Source organism: Leiobunum rupestre, chromosome 5, assembly GCF_980474605.1.
Source record: "Leiobunum rupestre chromosome 5, qqLeiRupe1.1.hap1, whole genome shotgun sequence".
In the NCBI taxonomy this organism is placed as follows: domain Eukaryota; kingdom Metazoa; phylum Arthropoda; class Arachnida; order Opiliones; family Sclerosomatidae; genus Leiobunum; species Leiobunum rupestre.
This window is the reverse complement of record NC_143388.1, coordinates 68,464,230-68,480,531: the sequence shown is the minus strand read 5'-3', so window position 1 is coordinate 68,480,531 and position 16,302 is coordinate 68,464,230. Positions and strand designations below refer to the sequence as shown.

Sequence of the window (16,302 nt, the reverse complement as noted above, 5' to 3'; positions counted from 1 at the left end):
AAAAATTATCACATTTGATACTATAATAAACAGAAAATAAAGTTGAATATGCATGAGAAAATTTTAATGGTGTTTAAGATATTAACACGTCAAGTTCTTATACATTCAAGATAAAAACGTGTTTAAAAAAATCTTTTATATAGCCACAAAAAGCAGACCAGAAAAACAGCGAATCAGAGATGCGTACAGGATCGAGATTGAGACACTCGTAAAAACTCGGGTCAAAACAAATTCCCGAGCTCTCACTAATGAGTATCTTGATTAAGCTCTACTCTTAATGTAGATACCCTGAAAAATGAACTGCGTCCGGAAAAATAGTGGGAGATATTCCTGTTTCTCCAGTATTTCTAGATTGCCAGAAATATCGAAAATATTTCCGTTTAATTCTAGATTTCCAATTTTCCATGAATATCGAAAACACTTTTGTTTATTTCTCTAGATTTCGATATTTTCTTTGGATTTCTCGAGATTTCACCAGCCTGTCATGACTGTGCGGTGGTTGCTGTGATATGTGTCAGCGTTTCGGTGCTTATAGGAAGATAATAATAATAATAATAATAATCAGCTAGGCTAATACCCAAGGCACCACCTTAGGCCTAAGTCATCAAGCGACTTTTGAAGCCATTAATTCAGGTGGCCGGGTTACAATGCGTAGGAGGGTGGTGGCAAGCCCTGCATGCCACGCGATCGAGATATGGGGTAAGTTGGTATCGGCGTCGTGCGCGAGGTGCAATCTACTTGTTCTCCTCTCATACGGAATCCAGAATCCGGAACTGTAAGCGTTTTCCGAATGGAAGCGAATCTGTATTTGGGTGTTGGAGAACTATTATTCGCGTAAGTTGGACGCTGGTAATCTTCCACACAGTCGTTTGTCGTTGATCTCCATGAAATCATATACGCAGCCGTTATGCGTTTTTCTAAATGTTATTGCGTTTTAATGTCGGAGAGCTCGAAGGTGAGTTGGACTTTGCCGAATGGGGTGGAGCTCTGAATAACGGTGTACTTATTTCGACGGAATTACTGCCCAAAAATATATCGCAAGAGGTTTCTGGAATCTCTGGTCGAGGAGCGGTCGTAGACACCTCTTAAGCTACAAATACATGTAGAGAGGATAGCTATATCAAGAATCTCATTCGTTGACCATTACAATACATAAACTCAATATGATATTTCGCTTAGATCACTTCCTTATGGAATTTAAATTCAGTTACAAAACCACTCGAAAAAGCCATGAAAAACACTACTGCAAAGCACCCAACATAAATTGTTCTATAGTTAAATAAATTACCTACACGCAGCCGCGTGCGTGGCACGTACAAAAATGTCTAGTAGTAAGTCTCGCATCGTTCGACAAATTACTTTTTAATAGAAAGAAAAATAATAACGTTTAGTGGGACTATGACTGTTGTCATTTTTTTATATTGATCAGAAGATATCTAATGATTACCTCACCTTGCCAGCTTTGAAACGGTGGTAAAGAAAAATAGACGTGAGACCAAGGATTCTATATTTTTAAAATATAGAAATTCCTTGGTGAGACGTTGAGAAGACCAAATGTACTGGATTTTTTAAAATTTTAAATACACTTTTAAAACATTGTACCTCTTTGGGTGTTTGTAGATTTTGGCTGAATTGTTTCAAAAAAATCCATGGATTTTTATTTTATTTTTTTATCTTTTCTTGGATTTGTGGGTTAGTGGATTTGTGTTTTTCCAACCAAATTTGTGGATTTTTAGATTTTTACTTTAATTTTGTGAACCTATATAGTAAACTACCGGTAGTTCCTTCTATCGCGAGCGTCATTAACTGTGTACAATATTGTTTAATAAAACGCCTAAAATAGGATTTTTTATCTATTTAGAGTCATAAAGGTACAAAATAAGTATTAATAATTTATTTTAGACTCGTTTTACTCTTTCATATTTTATATAATAGCTTTTGGGGTATTGAAAGGGCAATAGTCCTAAGACTAAACCTCTTCAAGTCCTTGTGGTAAAGGTATAAAAAGTTATGTTTCTTACATTTGAATATCCATTTATTTCCCTTAAACGAAGGAAATATTATATGGACCAATTTCGAGATTTTTAATTAAATACTACGTTATTAACTTTTTGAATTTTTTTTGAAATAACGCCTGGAATTAACATGAGATTGATTAATTGATTCTTAATGTTATCAATCTCACGATGATAATGTTATCAATCTCACGATGATAATGTTATCAATCTCACGATGATAATGTTATCAATCTCACAATGATAATGTTATCAATCTCACAATGATAATGTTATCAATCTCACAATGATAATGTTATCAATCTCACGATGATAATGTTATCAATCTCACGATGATAATGTTATCAATCTCACGATGATAATGTTATCAATCTCACGATGATAATGTTATCAATCTCACGATGATAATGTTATCAATTTCGCGATGATATATAGTTATCAATCTCGCAATAACGAAAATATCAATTAATTCAATATTTTACTTTGATATTTACCCTTAAGCCTCACAGGTTTAGGGGCTCCAAATTCCTAGATTATGTGCAAATGTGTGAGATTAGATTACATATTAAATGCAAAATTTAAATATAAAGTCTTATAGTTTTAATTTAATTTACAAATACACAATTTGTACGCCGATATTTTAATTATTTTAAATTGAACTTTATGAGTAGAACGACATGTGCAATTAGTAAAATTATTAATTGAAACTTATTATGGTTAGCTTTTTGAACTTTTTATAAATAAAGCCATATTTGCCCTTGCGTTTCATGTTAAGTTTCCTTTATTAGAATAGCGAAAGTGTTACTCGAAGAATAGCTCCAAACCAAAACCTTTGGCGACTGTTTCGAAATCTTCGTCCACATAGATTAAATCTGATCCGAGGGGTTCCAACTTGCCGTAACCGAATACGTGAATAGAAATTTTGGTCTGATTATCTTTAATATTAAAATTTTCCTGTGAAGAGCTTTTTTCTAGGCGAATAAGAAGAAAGTTACGGGCATTCTATGTTATGCCCATTTTGGGGAAATGTTCAGCCCAGTAAACCGATTGAAGATTAAACAAAAGCGTAAGGCAATATAATATTTTTTATATAAAATAATTTAACATAAGTGAGCATTAGTTTTAAAAATATTACAGAAAAACCGAATTTGTCCCAGCCTCCGGATCTTCAAATTCCCCTTCGTCCTCCACCGTCGCTTCCTGGCATTGCTGCTATTCGCAAATTAAGTCGTTCATGTTGGACTCTGCTTCGGTAAATTCCACTTCATCCATTCCTTCGCCTGTGTAACAGTGCAGGAAGGCCCTCCTTTTGAACATGGCTGAAATAAGCAACAATCAATCAATATAAGTCTATAATTTATTTCCATAAGTGTAACACCATTTACAGAATACAAATACTGCGAGCTATATAAAATAAGACTACTACAGACTTTTAATTAAACTGTGCGTAAGTTCAGCGATTAAAGTAAATTATAACAAAGAAATGAGGTGTTTTACTTACCAGAGAATTGTTGACCTATACGCTTAAATATCTCTTGTATGGCCGTTGAATTTCCGACGAATGTGCCAGACATCTTCAGACCCTTCGGGGGAATGTCACACACCGCCACTTTTACGTTGCTCGGAATCCACTCGATGAAATAGCTTCAAGAAAATATTAATACTATCGCAAAAAGGAAATAGAACAATTGCGTAAGACTTTTTAAGAAGCCAAACAGTCTAAAACGGTAAAAAGGGATATTATGGTGTAGCTGCTGTTTTTGATCTGAATATTAAGCATTTGGTCGTCAACTTCCTTCATGCTCATTCGTCCTCTGAACATCGCAGCGCAGGTCAAATACCTTCCATGTCGAGGATCGCAAGCCACCATCATGTTTTTGGCGTCGAACATCTATGCGTTAAATAAAATGGTCAACTGAACACGCATCTTAAGCAGTATATTCCCCAAATAATTAAATGAAACCGTTAAGTGATGATAATATTTAACAAGGATATCACTGTTTTTACCAAGGGATACTAGTAAAATAATATTAACAAATGATTTTAAAAAGCAACAATTCATGAACAATTGACCTGTAGGGTTAACTCCGGAACCGAGAGTGTTTTATAATTTTGACTTGCCCTCGCTGTCAAAGGAGCAGAGCCTGGCATGAAGAAATGGAGACGTGGGAAAGGCACCATATTGACTGCCAACTTGCGCAGATTCGCGTTGAGCTGGCCGGGGAACCTCGAACATGTGGTTACGCCGGACATGGTCTGCGACACCAAGCGATTAAGATCGCTGTAGCTGGGGTTGGACAGTTTCAGAGAACGGAAACAAATGTCGTACAGGGCTTCGTTGTCAATGGTGAAAGTTTCGTCCGTGTTCTCCACCAACTGATGCACGGACAGAGTAGCGTTGTAGGGCTCCACCACGGTGTCCGATACCTTTAAAAGAAGGAACATCGCGGCTTAAATGCTTAAGATAAAGGCAATTTAAATTAGACCTACTTTTGGAGACGGGACCACTGAAAACGTGGCCATTATTCGATCGGGATATTCTTCCCTTATTTTCGACACGAGCAGAGTCCCCATTCCGGACCCGGTTCCGCCACCCAATGAGTGGGTCATTTGGAACCCTTGAAGACAGTCGAGGCTTTCGGATTGTTTGCGAACAACGTCCATTACGCTATCCACAAGCTCGGCTCCTTCTGTGTAATGACCTTTAGCCCAATTGTTACCAGCTCCACTTTGACCTTATGGCAATTCCAATTATTTACCAAAAAAAAGTCCACGGCTAACAGTTCTTAAACTCGTTCTTTCAAGAGATCGGGCTGGGATTATTGGATGATAATAGATTGAAGGATCTTGAACCGTTTTAATTAATATAATATATATAATGGAATGACCATCTTAAAAGCCGAAATTAAGGCAGATATATTGATTTATAATCAGTTCCAATTTTGAATTTGTAACGGTCACTAAACTTGGTAATATCGAATGTTCTTAAGACAGTTCAAGTTCATTGCATTCTTCATCATTATAATGGTACAGGGCACACTCTCGACGCGTATGATTATGGATGAACTTGGATGTACACTCTGGAGTTGAGTATTGACATCAGAACAATCAGTTTTATATATTGGTTTAATCTTAAGTTTTTAGTTTTGGTTCCACCTTTGAGCCTCAGGTTTCCATAGGTCGTTTACAGAAGGAAGGTAACAAATAAAACAATAAACTAACCATGAATGAAATTGTCCCGCCTAAAGAACTGTCCGTAGACTCCTGAACGAACGGAGTTCATGGTTCCAGGCTTGAGATCCACAAGAACGGCCCGTGGCAAAAATTTATCTGCTGAAAGTTTGTTAGTTAACTGGTTTTTGTAAAATTATATTACCATGATGACGTTTCATAGGAGATAAGTGACAACGAATTAATTAGCGACATTGGAATTGCATTTCAGCTTATTATTTCCAAGAATATTACATTTATATTTAGCATGTATTTTGTCATATTAATCACATTATTTTTTTGGTAACTTACATCGGATTTCTCAATAAGAAGAAATCGAATCTCCGTCGTGATCTCACCGATGAGAAATTTACACTACGTGCTCTTTGTGGTGGAAACGAAGCGCTCTACTCGACTATCATTCAACAAATTCGTTCTCTTAATTCAATTATTTACAACACTTTGAATAAAATCAAGGCAAGTAAAGGTTCTCGTCTCCTTCCTCATCTTGTCAATGATTCGGACATACATGAAAACCGTCTGGTGGTCACGATTCCCAACGATCTGGAACTGATTGACGCTGAACGTTCGGTTCTATGCAAAGGACTTTCCTTTGTCCCAGTGTATTCACAACTTGATCAATTCCAGCTTTACCACGATCTTGAATCTTTTTACCGCCGTTTGCGCCTACGGTCTCACTTTCACGACCGCCCTTCAGTATCACAAGATCCTCCATCTATCTTTCAGAAAATAAGACCAGCAAGATCGGTGTTTAATCCGACCCTCATCAAGCATAAATCACTGGATCTCTTTATCGCATCTTGCAAAAATGAGATTGCTAACTTGAATTTTTCTACTTCACTGCCCAAGAATATTTCTTCCTCCGAGCACACGGCCTTACGCTCTCTCAGAAACAGAACAGACGTAGTCATAAAACCTGCTGATAAAGGTGGCGCAATAGTTGTTTGGAGAAAAGACTTATATATCGCCGAAGCAAATCGACAGCTGTCAGATGAAAATTTCTGCACTGAGCTCCCAGCGGATCCTACCTCAGATTTTCAAAAGCAGGTGGTTGCTTTTATTAACGAGTGCATTGAGTCTGCTGACCTTCCTCCTGCGGCCAAGACTCTCGTGGTGGAAAATTGTCGCACTTCTCGGTTTTACCTTTTACCAAAAATACATAAACCTGATAACCCTGGTCGCCCAATCGTTTCCGCCTGTTCTTGCCCAACGGAACATATTTCAAGTTTTTTGGATGAGGTAATGCAGCCTTTGGTTACGAAGCTGCCAAGCTACGTCAAGGACACGAATGATGCCCTCCGTCAATTTTCAAGTTTTACTTTTCAAGGTCCGAACCGTTGGCTCGTAGCTTTGGACATTAAATCACTTTACACCGTGATTCCGCACAGCGACGGCCTTCAAGCTCTTAAGTATTACCTTGACCGACGTCCAGATCAATACCCATCCACCGATACTTTGGTCCGTTTGGCCGAGCTGGTTTTGACATTAAACGCTTTTGAATTCAACAAAAAGTTCTACAAGCAAGTCAGCGGGGTTGCAATGGGAACCAAGATGGGCCCAAGTTTCGCTAACTTATTTGTCGGTTGGGCCGAGGAATTATTCTTCTCTAACTACATGGGTCCCAAACCAGATTTCTACGGACGCTTCCTAGACGATATTTCTCTGCTGGCGTCCTGTAATCGAATGGATCTCGACTCTTTTATCGACGCTTTCAGCGCTATGCACCCTGCTCTTGAATTCACAACCAACATCTCAGACGTTTCAATATCTTTTCTGGACATGACCGTTTCGGTCTCAGGCAACGGTATTTCTACCACATTATTTCGAAAACCGACTGATAGCCGCTCCTATCTGCTTCCGTCATCTAACCACCCTAAGCATACGACAAGTGCAATTCCGTATTCGCAATTTTTGCGTTTGCGTCGGATTTGTTCCTCAGACGACGACTTCGTGGTTAAGGCTACTGAAATGCGTGACGACTTTAAACTAAGAGGCTATTCTGATAGCGTATTGTCATCAGCCCTCGACCGTGTTAGTCAATTTACAAGAGATCAAGCTCTGGTTCCCAAATCTACCTCCGTTACGTCCAATTCTTCATCTGTGGTTTTAACTTTTCACCCGCAAATGTACAAAGTTGCAAATATTGTCAAGAAGAATTTCAAGCTTTTGCAACTGGATCCGGAGACTAAAGATATTTTCCATGATCCCCCCAGATTCTGTTACCGCCGCGACCGAAACATTAGGTCGGCTTTGGTCTTCAGCACATTACCTGGGGATGGCACTTCCTCTGATCATACCGGTACTACGAATTGTCTCCGTCCACGCTGCAATACTTGCGCCCATGTTAGTTCTGACTTGGTAGTGATAGGACCGAAGTGCGTGTTTACTATCAGAGGTTCCTTCACCTGTACAACCTCTAACATTATTTACGCTTTGTCATGCACTATTTGCGGTATTGTTTACATCTGGGAAACTGGACGCCGCCTGGCTGACCGTTTTCGCGAACACTTGCGCGATATACGCAACGACCGCGACAAAAATCACGTAACCCGGCATTTCAACAATGTCCACACTATCAACGCTATCTCTGTTCGTGTCCTCAAGTCCCTTAATGGAGATCGTCCCTTCAGAGTTACCGAAGAGAACCGTCTAATTTTTAAATTGGGAACTGAACACCCATTCGGTTTGAACGAAAAACTCTCGTTCCGTTAGTTTTGTCGCGTTTAATTTTGGTCTATTTTTATATATATATATATATGTATGTGTGTATGTATATATTTTCAAATTGTATTTGTTCCTCTTTGAAAAATTGTTTAAGGTTTTGTCATTTTGTTTTCGGTAATTTTAGCTTATTCCTCTCCACTTGTAAATTTAATTTTAGCGGTTTCTCTCATTTTTTTTGCGCGTTCCTTCTGGCGCGTTTTCTGGCGCGTGCTTTTATTTATTTATTCTTTCAAATATTAGTGTTAAATCTTGTACCCGCCTTGAAGGCATATATTGCCGAAGTACCGCGGTTTTCTCTTATTAAAAAACGGTTATTTCTACCAAGTTTATGTGTATTTTGTAAATGTTCGACCGTTGGTGGCTTCTCATGTTAAATTGCTCAAATAATTTATAGATTAAAGCACGAAACCACAGTTGGACTGGGAATGAGTACTAAGTTAAACGCGAATAAGTCAGAGGACAACAACAATTAGGGGAAACTAATCCTTAATTGGGAAACCAGCGCAGTACTTCGGCCTATAGGCCTTCTGGTTCTGGGCGTGTACCAAGCTTGACGACAAAACTTTTAATTTTAACTTTTAGACATTTTTTTGTCTTAGGTTTTGTTTTCTCCGAGAAGGCTTATAGGCCGAAGTACCGCGCTGGTTTTCCTAAATATGGGTCTCCTCTTACTTTTGTGCGTTAAACTTAAATTATTGACGAACACATTCACCAGAAAAGTGTTTTAAACTTTTCGAGACTTATGACTAAGTAAAAGATATTTAAACTACTTAAAATTCCTGAACTAAGGACCAGTTCACGAACTGAACGATAAGCATTAAAACAATTAACTTTAAATTTAAAAATTCTTAAATTAATTAAAGACGGCACAGTTACCAGAGGCCTCGTTGTAGTAGGCGTTGATCCCCTCCCGTTGCAAATCCGAAGTACCCGTGTACAGGCCATCAGGAGTTATTCCGTGTTCTTCTGAGATTACTTCCAAGAACTAGATATAATTACACCAAAATGAGATTATATTTAGAGGCAAAATTTCCCTTACCAAAATGTGAGTCTTACTTTAGTCGCTAATTAGTCTCAATGAAGGATCAAGGATTTTTAAGTATTATGTAAGCATAAAAAACTGAGACCCGAATTTTGGGTCCTAAATAAAATCTATTTTAGTCTCACTACAAGAGTTTTATTAATATATATTTAGATGAAACTCATTATAGTCTCATTTTGGAAGACCCAATTCTGGAGACTTGAGAGAAGCTTAATTGAGAGTTGATTGTGGGTTACAATATTAGATTAGAATAAGAGTTATTTAAGACTTCACTTTAGTCTCATATGGGGAGACCCATTTTTAAGGACTTGAAAGAGACTTAATTGAGAGTTGCTTAGAGGTTACAATATTAGATTAGAATAAGGGTTATTTAAGACTTCGTTTAGTCTCATATTGAGAGACTAAATTTTGGGGACTTGAAAAAGGCTTAAATGAGAGTAGATAATGGGTTACAATATTAGATTAGAATAAGGGTTATTTAAGATTACACTTTAGTCTCATATGGGGAGATTCATTTCTGGGGACTTGAAAGAGACTTAATTGAGAGTTGCTTAGAGGTTACAATATCAGATTAGAATAAGGGTTATTTAAGACTTCACTTTAGTCTCATATTGGGAGACTCAATTTTGGGGACTTGAAAAAGGCTTAAATGAGAGTTGATTATGGGTTACAATTTTAGATTAAAATAAGAGTCATTTAAGACTTCACTTTAGTCTCATATGGGGAGATTCATTTCTGGGGACTTGAAAGTTGCTTAGAGGTTACAATTTGAAGTTAAAATAAAAGTAATCGTAAATATAATGGCCAATTAAGTTTGATATTAAACAGGTTATTAAAAGCTTATTGTTCAACTGCCATGATGGATTGCAACTTGAATCTTGGTTACAAAATGGTCATAAGGGATGGGCTGGCTAATTTTGGTTAAGATCAACTCACTTGAAACCCTAAAATTTTTGTAATAAAATAACCGTTTAAAATTTTTAAGTATACTAAATAATATAAATATATATAAATTTTTAAACTAGGATATTTCCTTTCAAGTAAAATTTATTCCGTATGAGTGTGTAAATAAACTGAGCTGAGTTAAAAGTAGCCTAGCATCTAGAGCCAGCCATGAAGTTTGGAGATTTTAGAACTTGCAATCCAGCATGGCAGCTAAACATAGTAGTCATTTTTGATTCAGTGTTTAATAATTATTTTAACGTTGGATTTGAACGGACGCCCGACCGTGAAAGTGGTCTGCTGTATAGCGACCGCCATGCAATAACTGGTGAAGAATTTAACTATAAATCACAGTGGACTGCTCACATATAGGGCACCCTGGTTGTACTTATATCGGCAGATTTACCAGTATATCCAGAGTTTAGATCGAGTCTCCTAAAAATCGCATTAAAAAAGTCTTAGTAGAGTCTCCTACAAATAGTAAAACGCAGGTATAAATAGAGTCTCCTACAAATAGTAAAACGCAGGTATAAATAGAGTCTCCTACAAATAGTAAAACGCAGGTATAAATAGAGTCTCCTACAAATAGTAAAACGCAGGTATAAATAGAGTCTCCTACAAATAGTAAAACGCAGGTATAAATAGAGTCTCCCACAAATAGTAAAACGCAGGTATAAATAGAGTCCCCCACAAATAGTAAAATACAGGTCTTAATTGAGGCTCCTACAGAAAGCGAATTTTAATGCAGTGTCTTTCAAATCGCAAAAATCATGTCTAAATTGAGTTTCCTAAAAATTAAAAAATATGGGTTTAAACCGAATCTCCTAGAAATCACGGAAATAGTGTTTAAATCAAGTCTCAAACAAATCGCAAAAAAACAAGTTTAAATTAAGTCTCCCACAAATAGTAAAACGCGGGACTAAATTGGGTCCCTACAAATAAAAAATCTGGGTTTAAATCAAATCTCCCAGAAATCACGGAAAAAGGGGCTTCAATCAAGTCTCAAAGAAATCGCAAAAAACAAATGTAAATTAGGTCTCATAGCAAGATCTTAAATAGAGCTAAAAACGAGTCTTCTTTAAGGCTAGCTTAAAGAAACGTAAATAAAACTTGATTGTATCTAGATTTAAGTATATTTTTAGTCTGAGTTTTGGACTGTGGGAGACTTATTCAAAGCCCATAATAAATCATGAATAAGTCTTTTTTAAGGTTTTATTTTCGAAACATAATTTTGGTAAGGGTTAGAATAATGAAATGTTGAAAAAGATGATTAAGTTTTGTTGCCTCAAACCCGGAATATAATTATTTAATTTTTAACTATGCCTTAACAATTAAGATCCAAATCAACGTTTCTAAAAACAAAAGGATCATACAGGGTGTTAACTAAAAAATGGACCAGGGCGAATATCTCAAAATGTGTTTTAGCTACGATTTTGAAATTTTAGGTTGATATAGAGCGCTCAGGGGGTCACCCAACTATGAAAATTTCAATGCCCTTGAACCATGTCTTCAAGGTCGTTCGAAAATTAACTAGAGAACCGTAAGAGTTACGAAGTTGGTTCCAATTAGAAAGTTGTTCCCCGTCACATGTTATGGTTAACTATCTTTGACTCGATCTGATTTGCGAAATAGGAAGTCGAGAAAGTTTAGGCCAAAAACAAGAAGGTCGTTAAGTTGATAACGTGTGGAAGACGAGTTTTGGGAGCTGAAATTTTCAAACTAAAGACCCTCAACCACGATGAGGTTGTCTAACAAATTCCAGTACTCTAACAAGAGTACTTTTAAAGGTATCAGTTGAACATCGTCTTTAACACGTTATCAACTTAACGGCCTTCTTGATTTTGGCCTAACATTGCTCAACTTTCTATTTCGCAAATCAGATCGAGTCAAAGCTAGTTAACCATAAAATGTGACGGGGAACAACTTTCTAATTGGAACCAACTTCGTAGCTCTTACGGTTCTCAAGTTAATTTTCGAATGACCTTGAAGACATGGTTCAAGGTCACTGACATTTTCATAGTTGGTTGACCCCCTGAGCGCTCTATAACAACCTAAAATTTCAAAAACGTAACTAAAACACATTCTGAGATATTCGCCCTGGTCCATTTTTTAGTTAACACCCTGTATATACAATATAAAACAATGGCCAGCAAAACGGCTGGATTTGCTTACTGTTCTTTTTAAAGTTCTTAGTCCATAATTACGTCAAAAAAATAAACCTAATACTATTCTCGTATTACTTCAGAGCGATCGCATTATATAGTCGGAAGGGACGGCAGTTTTGAAGACGCCATGAAATTTTACTAAGGGGTCCAAAAAATGTTGAATTGGTTATCGTATTAGGGCGTTTACTTCTTGATTATAATTAATTGATAATAATTAATAGAAAGATCATCTAAATTTACAAGGATTATTTCCCATATTGGTCTTGCTTTAGAGAGTAGAAAACGTCTGAGCGGATAATTGAGCGTAGCTCCCTTAGCAACGCCTGCTATGGGGAAAAAATGCTGGTCCTGTGATTGTCCGAAGCCATCAAAATAACCTATGCGAAGCGCGCGTAAAAGGCGAGAGTATAAACCGCCCGAAGCCTGGCGCCCGGTGAACACCCGGTGAACCTGGAAGCGCGTGCAAAAGGGGACCTCGTGTATAAAGGGAGAGAGTAGGGAGAGAGAGAAGCCAGATAGCGCGCGTATAGAGGGAACCTGGCAGCGCAGCGCGCGTAAAAGGCGAGAGAGTATAAACCGCCCGAAGCCTGGCGCCCGGTGAACACCCGGTGAACCTGGAAGCGCGTGCAAAAGGGGACCTCGTGTATAAAGGTAGAGAGTAGGGAGAGAGAGAAGCCAGATAGCGCGCGTATAGAGGGAACCTGGCAGCGCAGCGCGCGTAAAAGGCGAGAGAGTATAAACCGCCCGAAGCCTGGCGCCCGGTGAACACCCGGTGAACCTGGAAGCGCGTGCAAAAGGGGACCTCGTGTATAAAGGTAGAGAGTAGGGAGAGAGAGAAGCCAGATAGCGCGCGTATAGAGGGAACCTGGCAGCGCAGCGCGCGTAAAAGGCGAGAGAGTATAAACCGCCCGAAGCCTGGCGCCCGGTGAACACCCGGTGAACCTGGAAGCGCGTGCAAAAGGGGACCTCGTGTATAAAGGTAGAGAGTAGGGAGAGAGAGAAGCCAGATAGCGCGCGTATAGAGGGAACCTGGCAGCGCAGCGCGCGTAAAAGGCGAGAGAGTATAAACCGCCCGAAGCCTGGCGCCCGGTGAACACCCGGTGAACCTGGAAGCGCGTGCAAAAGGGGACCTCGTGTATAAAGGGAGAGAGTAGGGAGAGAGAGAAGCCAGATAGCGCGCGTATAGAGGGAACCTGGCAGCGCAGCGCGCGTAAAAGGCGAGAGAGTATAAACCGCCCGAAGCCTGGCGCCCGGTGAACACCCGGTGAACCTGGAAGCGCGTGCAAAAGGGGACCTCGTGTATAAAGGTAGAGAGTAGGGAGAGAGAGAAGCCAGATAGCGCGCGTATAGAGGGAACCTGGCAGCGCAGCGCGCGTAAAAGGCGAGAGAGTATAAACCGCCCGAAGCCTGGCGCCCGGTGAACACCCGGTGAACCTGGAAGCGCGTGCAAAAGGGGACCTCGTGTATAAAGGGAGAGAGTAGGGAGAGAGAAAAGCCAGATAGCGCGCGTATAGAGGGAACCTGGCAGCGCAGCGCGCGTAAAAGGCGAGAGAGTAGAAACCGTCCGAAGCCTGGGTCTAATAGTATCGCTAGATAGCATGTGTGTAAGGCGACTTTCGATAGAGAACCTGGCAGTGCACGTAAAGTGTGTGTAAGAGGGGAGGGGGATTGAAAGGCTTTTTTATGCATTGCGGGAGGGAGGGAGATGAGAAGAATGAAAGGCGGTTTTTTATTTAATTCTGTCCAAAATGAAATTCATGGTTTCCACAACTTCAATTTCAATGACTCTACTGCCTAATTTTACAACTATTTCCCCAGACCTTAAAGTAACTGGAATGAAATTGGCCATTTCGTTGAATTCATCGTCGCTGTCGAACGCTGGGTCCTCCAAAAGGTTTATCCTTTGGAAATAATGAATTATTATTATTATTTGGCGATGTATAAAATATGGTCGCTCAATTTAATAACTATTTCTTGTATTAGTAGAAATTATGTTTAATTCAGAGAAAACGGCATGGTATTAGAAGATAAAACTTATTTTATCAAAATTAAAACTAACGAACGACTGAAGAAGAGCCTCGGCTCGAAACGTCTTGTATAAAATAAGTTTTATCTTCTAATACCATGCCGTTTTCTCTGAATTAAACATAATTTCTACTAATATTCACCATGGTAAATAATAAGTTTAATATATATTTCTTGTATGCTCTTATTTCACGTCTCGCTCGCTCCGCTCAAGTCTGAGTCAAAAATATCCTTTGGGGTTTTGTGACGTCCTAGCATAAAAATTGTATTCCCCTTACGTGGTTTTACTTGACACAAAAACCCTGGCCCCACTACTGTTAGCGGACTGCTAAAATCGTTTGATAAATTTTAACTAAGTGAAAAAAATTTGGTAAGGCCAAAATTTTCTCCCAAACCCCAAATCGTTTAGAAAATACGATCACTAGAAAAGGACCTTATCCCGTCTGTAGCCAATATTTCACCATTTTAACCTCTTAAAAGCCTTAAGAATTAGTTTAAATTAATGTTTAAGCATTAAAAAGCAGCCTAATTAGTTCATAGGGATAGTTAACGGCAGTACATTTAGTCAAAATGCTAATTTAAATAACTCCAACCACTCTTATTTAACCTTTCCACTTTACCCGACTTAAAAATAATAGGGAGTAAAGGGATTTTCAGGTGAGGGTAGCTCAAGGTAATCATACTTAAAGGGAATATAACCTCTGGTATTTCTGTCGCCCTCTGAGGGTTCCAATATTGTCCGCTGCCTCCCATGGCTTTTCACAATGGCGGCGCTGATAATCGCTGATTGTGAAGGGAATAAAGGAAACTGATGGGGTCTTCCATAAAGAACGCGTTGGAGGTTCTATTCCCTTTAACAACAATTTCGTACCTTGGATCCAATTTAGTTTCCACACTGTCCAACTTGCACATGCACGATTTCTCTCATTTTGGACGTTTGAATCACAAAATATAACAAATAGATTCAACAAGTAAAGACAAAATTTGACTGTCAATTACGGATTTTAGCGGAGAGCAGATTAAGACAGACTTACAATGTGAAAACCTTTTATACCGTCCTTAAAACATTAACTTAAGTGGACCCGATAAAATGACGGGGTGCGTTTCTTTTCCCTAATAGTTAAATAAAAAGAAGAGAGTGGAATTAGACACCATGGACAGCCAAAAACGATACAGTCGACTTTGACCCATTGCATTGATCAAATAAACAGGCTGAAATTTTCTGGGGATCCCATATTAATCCTTGTTTTAGTTTTTACACTTAAACCCTCTATCTCCCCTTTCTGCATCCAAAGGCGTGAAATTTACTCACCACTGAGGGTCAAAGGTCATTTCGTGGAATGGAAAACTGTTTTCCCGTCGCACCTACGGAAAAGTAGCTCGAGTTAAAACTTTAACCTTAGCCTGTAGTGCCATCTTACGGCAGGCAGTGTAACTAGATTAACATAAAAAAATGCAGAGCTTGTACTAATTTGCAACCTTTCTTTTGCTTTGGCGTACGCTCTGTAATTATCAATAAGTAGTAAACTAGTTTTTTTGTAAAATAAATGATTTCTTAAGCCCAGTTCACACTATACAATTAATTGGGCCACTTAATTGAAACTAACTAATTGTAAGCAAGAAAACTGTACAGTGTGAACAGAAAAAGTTAGAACAATATGGTTACAATTTTTCTGTTCACATTATTCAATTTTCATGATTAAAATTAGTTTTTTTCAATTAAGTGGTCCAATTAATTGTATAGTAAGAACTCGGCTTTAAATTATTTACTAATTTTTGTGTCAGCATCCAGAGACTTCAAAGTTTGATTAGGCATACAGCCTATTTTACAAAAAAAATCCAATTACAAATATTGCAATATCTAATTAAACAATATATATTTACCATATTTGTCTCTTTTTTACTTTTGGTTCTTGGTAATTTAAATTGAACTCTTTTCCTGGTTTCATTGTAAAAACTATACAAATACATGTCATGCCAACAACTAGCCGACGAAAATATTTTCTTACGTTCAAACTATTTCCGCTAGATGTCTATATTGTATTAAGTTCAATGGTTTAACGTTCCCAAGATTATCTACCCAGTCTACCCCATAATTTCCATACTCCTAGCTCTTGTATTGGTTGTGAAAGTCATCTAACAGAAAAGGAAAAGATTT

The 16,302-nt window shown here is 38.3% G+C and overlaps 1 pseudogene across 1 annotated transcript; it reads right to left on the bottom strand.

The window, feature by feature from the left end:
- Nucleotides 1–3,129: 3,129 nt before the first annotated feature.
- Nucleotides 3,130–15,146, bottom strand: LOC149945666 (tubulin beta-2 chain-like; annotated as a pseudogene). Its single transcript, XR_016480879.1, has 8 exons — nucleotides 15,016–15,146; nucleotides 8,847–8,955; nucleotides 5,238–5,348; nucleotides 4,506–4,750; nucleotides 4,089–4,442; nucleotides 3,768–3,906; nucleotides 3,517–3,678; nucleotides 3,130–3,334 (listed from the first exon to the last, which is right to left on the bottom strand). The product of XR_016480879.1 is annotated as a tubulin beta-2 chain-like (transcript).
- Between the last annotated feature and the right edge of the window lie 1,156 nt (nucleotides 15,147–16,302).